Raw genomic sequence first — 5,796 nt, 5'->3', positions numbered from 1 at the left:
GAATCTATACTACTCTACCAAGAAGAATCTATACTCCCTCCCTCTCTACCATGTTTAAATAGGGCAATGGGTCCTTTTTTTGAAGCTTTTATTACCGCTAACTTGTGGAAGCTTATAATATGCAACATAACCTAGTATATAAGTTCATATGTAGGTCAAATATGTAAGTCAAAAGTACACTTCAAGAAATATTTCTTGTTAAACATAGGTAGATTACCTTAGGATAGGGTAAACCTTAGTATGAATTTTATTTTTATTTTTTTGAGATAAGACTACTTCACGTTTTTTTTTTCACAAATAGCGTATATAGTAAGCTATATAAAGAGGCCATGTAGATTATGTTTAGAAAGAGTTATAAAAGGGGTGAAAAGAGACTCATTGGTTAGAATATTTCAAGGCTTCGTGCAATAGAGAATCCTTTTTTTCTAAAGCTTAGAAGGATCAAGAAGTGAGAAGTGTGTCTACATGGATTGGGGATTAGAGTATAGCTTGTCTTTGAGCAAGGAAACATAAGCAATAAAAGTCCTTTGTGGGGACTTTTTTGGAGATCAAACTATAGAATAATTTTTCTTGTAATAGAGATGGATCTTTCTCCAAGGTGTCTTCTTCAAAATTTTCTCTGTATTATGTTTATCCTCCCAAACTTAGCCCCAAATCATTATGGTTAAGTATCAAAAATAAAAATGTGAGCTTGATGACAAAGAATGTTCTATTGATAAAGTTTAACATCTTATACAGTCCTAAATCTTGTGGAGGTTGTTGCTTTGATAATGTGTATGATCCTAATGCTTCATACATGAATGAAAGAACACCTTTATGCTTGCATGTCAAAACATGACACAACTTAACAAATTTTAATTCCCACTATAGAGTATCAAATATTGTAAGAACTTACAAACTTTAAGCTCATCAAAACTTGACACAACTTAACAACCTTAAGCTTGCAATAGGTACATAAATAAAGTGATTAATCTTACTAATGTCAAACAAGTCTCACAAAAGTCTTATTTCTTTTCCAAAAATTGGGGTATGGCTTTACACTTCTTGGGGTAGATAATGTGCTTCCAACACATGTCACTATTAAGAACAAATTTATTTGAGATTTGATCTCTCCTAACTTCCCACATAAAGCACCATCATGGGATCTTGAAATAAAAAGGCTATCCCACATATTTTTCATAGCATGTTCTTCCATAGTTAATCAAGGGTTTCGAGATAACCTTTTGTAAGCAACAACTATTTGATCCTACCACTCATTGATCCTAGAAAAGCTTGATTAACCATTACACCTAAAGGTCCCTTACAATGGCCCAAATTAAACCTAATTTCACTAAAAATCTATCCTACTTCCCATAAATTAACCTTTATTATTTTGAAATTAATCCTAAGTTTTTAGACTAGCATTGCTCCTAATTCACCTATGCCCACCTAAAGCATAATTGTTCTTGCTACATCACTTCTTGAGTATTGTCTCTCTAGAATTATAACCCATCTTTGTAAGTTGCATCTTAATTTTTCCTAGAAAAGAATCTAAATTTCAAACCTAACAATTTTAAGTACTTCTAAGAAGTTTGGGTGATGCCCCATCTCTCTATTGTTCTCTCTCTCTACACTCTTCTCTCTTTATACATGGGCATCTTTAATCCTTAATTTTAATATTAATCTCTAATTAAATTTAATCTTCCATATACTAATCCAAAATCCTATCCTAAATTTGGGTGCACCCTATTTGTGTGTATACTAGAACACCTAAGCTAATTTTCTGTCTCTAAGATTAATTCACTTGAGTTATTTTTAAGTTAACTAAATATCAACTATTCCTACATTCTGTTCAACTCATCCTAATCTTTATTTTCATTTTGGTACTAAGCAACAAGAGAAAAAATCTAATTTATTAAGGTATCCACAAGGGTAGACATAAATTTAATTTTCCAAAGGATGTAAGGTCAAATTTGGTCCTTATATTTTGTTCTTGGGGGTCATGCAAAAATGAGAGTCTATTACTTTAATTTAATATAACCCCAATTTCTCATGCAATTAATAATTAAAATGTAGGAAATGAAAGAAATTATAAAATTTGAACTAAAGGTCTAATTTTAAAATGACTTCTAAGAGTGGTGCAGTGCCCTGTGTGCAGTTGATAGATGCCTTCTCCTCCACAGAAGTCCATGAATTTCTTTGATGATCCCAAGAGCTTATACAAGTCCCAATTATCTCCTTTTTTGGTGTAGATGAGTACTTGATGCGTAGGTATTGCAATCATATGGCTAAAGAGCATGTACAACACTGAATTCTATATAGAAGCACACTCTCTTATCAAGAGAAAATTTCATTGATTTCTCATGGGCAAGGGAGCCTTTATATACTTAAAAATGACCATTGAGCTCCCTTAGTTAACTCTAGGTTGGTAGCCCATAATATATATGCAACTCAACCTTAATCTTCACATATCCTCTCATTTTCCATGCACGCAACTACTCTAACTCTTACATCAACTTAACTCCCTCATTTATGCATCGTTGGAGTTATCTAATTTTCTTTAAGCTTATCTACTTAATTTGTATTTATTTTATATCCCAAAAATTAGTCCTAAGGTTTTACACTTTACCATCCAACCTTAGACTTTAGATAATGATAGACGCATAATCTTTTGCCAAGCTTAATGCTCACACACCCTAACATATTTTATTTGCACCATTAGCGCATGAGAGAGAGAGAGAGAGAGAGAGAGAGAGAGAGAGAGAGAGAGAGAGAGAGAGAGAGAGAGAGAGAGAGAGAGAGAGAGAGAGAGAGATTCTTCTATGTGAGAATCTATGCATCAAGCATAATCTATGTGAACCAATCGTAACAAGCCCTTTGTGAGTAACACAGATTTTTTACAATGAGGTAGCCTTTTGGGAGGCGACTCTTGTAAGAAGAAGTCAAGTTCCACAATGTTGATTGGGTAGCTTTGAGGTGGCCATTTCTGTATGTGTTTCAACTGCAAGCTCCACTAGTGTAAGTAATAGAGATTTTTGCTTTATGAAGCAACAACTAATAGTCAATGAGGCAGCTCCATCTATGTGAAGGGGGCAAGTTTTCATGGAGTAGCAATAGAGTGAGTGGTGTTTCTACATCAAACAAGGCACTAAAGGTCAAGGAGCAACATCATCATGGCTAGGCTTGTGGATTAGTACTTTTGGGTACTTCATTTTAGCACTTCTATAAGATCTTCGAAAGTACTATAGCACACCCCTAGGGAAGCTACACAAAAACTCATGTACATTTAGGGATCTGTGTTCAATACATCTATCTCACCCTTGCACTCTAGTCCAATCCCCAAAGGCAGGCTAAGAGAGGTATAATCAACATTGACATTCAAACTTCTACTATTTCTTGCATATGAATGGGTTTGATGACTCAATTCAATATTAGATTATTAAGTCTCAGTTTAATTAAATTCACAACATCCTTGGTAGGATTATTAACACCTTAGGATACCGTTTTATTAAGGAAGCTTAAATAGTATGAATTGACCGGTCCAAATTGACCCTTTTTCTTAAGGGGATTTATATTAGACTAAGGCTTGAGTATTTTAATTAAATTCTGTGAAAGAAGAAGGCCTTTGCACAAATCCCAAAAAACTTTGCACATTAGTCTTAGGATTATCAAAGCTTTATTATGATTTTTAGGACCATATAAAATTATGTACTTTAATTTTCACCTAGATTAATCCAAGCTAGGGTTAGGCTAAGTTGAATTGATCCAACCTTAGGATTGGGATTAATAGTCTAGATTTGAATCAATAATTATAGAGAGAGAAAATCCACATGCACATGCACATGTAGATCAATAATACTTTACGGTTCAAAAGGGCATTAAGACGTTAATGTGACTTGAAATGGCTGATTTTTAAATTACTAAATTAGATTAATAATTATGCAAGATTTTAGAGTGAGAAATCTATTAATCAAAGGCACTGGTGCATAAACAATTATCTAAGGAGATGTGCAAAGCCTGCCTTAATTTTATAGCCATTCATATGGTAGTGACATGTAGATATAGGCTAATAATGGGTTGTGGCATTTTTTCCCTCTTTAGGAGGTTTTTTTTCCTAAGTGTATATATACACTCTTATGTGTGTGTGTAAGTGACCTTATCATGTCACTTCACTCTTGTATTTCAATCACTCTTGTCAATCTACTTTGATTGTTATGCTTCTCTCTTCCTCTACTTGCTTGTTACATTTGTGAGTGTGTTGCCATCTTCCTCTCCACTCCAATAATTGGTATCAGAGCAGGTTCTCTTGGACTTCACCCCCTTGTCATCTTCTCCTCGAGCTTCTCTTTTAATTGTCTCAGATTGAGCTATCTAATTAGGTGGAGAAAGTATACACTATAGTGTGATGTTAACTACACTAACAAATTCTTTACACATTTTGGGACATTTCAAGCACGTTTTATAGCTCGTTCACATCATGTTATAAGGCTTTCCTAGACATCTCGAAGGAGTGTTGATTCGAACTATCTTTGTTCAAATTGGGGTTTTCTGCACTGTAGAAGCTTTTGTTGTGCAAGTAGGGTCACCATTGTCATTGACATCGTATCTTTGAGCTTATCATCAACAACTTCAATAGCATTAGCATCATTACCATCGATTTTTGCATTCCTCCTCTAGTAACATTTCCACACTCGCGGATCTCATAGTATACTAGGTAGCGGCATATGTAATGCTCCTCCATCTCAACCTCTGTGTGGCATAATCGACAGATCCTCCTCTCTAGGTCTCCGTATGAACTTCTCGTCTCTGAAGATGTGCTCAACTCTACTTGTCTTCACTTTGAGGTAGTGGGATGAAACCCATATCTGGCAAATTGCAATCCGCATGGCATGGGACATGTGAACACTCAAGTAGCCTAGCTGCTGTGGATGAATCCATCCTCAATGAATGTGAGGAAGTGTTCTATGTAGAAGTGCATCTTTGTGGGGAGCTTTGGAGGTGTGATCCATGTGCAATGTGTGGAGAGGCACCCGATTGGTATCCTCGTGAGAGAACTAGAGAAAAGGGGAGTCCCCAAACTATACTAAAGGGGGGGTAGGCGGTCCATGCGGAGCCCATATACTAAGAACCAAGTGGAACATACCATACTCCAGAGTGGCCCTCAAGTGCTAGCTGTCTTGAGGACTACAGGGCAAGCCTCGGGTACCTGTGGGGACCCATGTGACTGATGCGATGGAGGTATGTGACTGTTTGGAAGAGTGGATCCACTACCATCGGGGCTGCAACAAACTCTACCCGGATAATCTGGGATTGATGGTTGGTTTTGCAGATCATACGGGAGAACATCATGACCTGGGGCCTCTCAACTCGTTGCCAATCCTCATTGGATAAATCTGGCCTCTAGAAGGCTCCTCCATACATCAAGGCTGGTGTGACGAGGGTGTCAAAAAGCCAACCCTTCGGTCTTGGGCTCCTGGAAATGTGCTTGGAAGCACTGCCATTCAAGTAAGCTCAAGGCTGCATATCCCCGTGTCACTCTGGCATGTGCTATGAGAAGCATGGTGAAGCGTGGGGGCCACTGAAAGTGTCACCAAGGTAGACATAGGATGAGACAATCTCCACAGGATCCCCTCTATATGTGAAGTAACTCAATCTGTATGTGAAGGGGCGAGAGGTATTGAAGACCATTACCTTGGTTTTACCAAGGTTAACATAGAGGTCGTGCTAAGTGAAAAAGTCATGTAAGGCATCCAATTGTCTTTTAAGCCCCTCGACTGAGTCTGAGAGGAGGATGATGTCATTTGCATGAAGTAGTAT

Source organism: Cibotium barometz, chromosome 60 (genome assembly GCF_041138505.1).
Source record: "Cibotium barometz isolate CiBa-2024 chromosome 60, ASM4113850v1, whole genome shotgun sequence".
Classification (NCBI taxonomy): Eukaryota; Viridiplantae; Streptophyta; class Polypodiopsida; order Cyatheales; family Cibotiaceae; genus Cibotium; species Cibotium barometz.
This window is presented reverse-complemented; position numbering follows the sequence as displayed.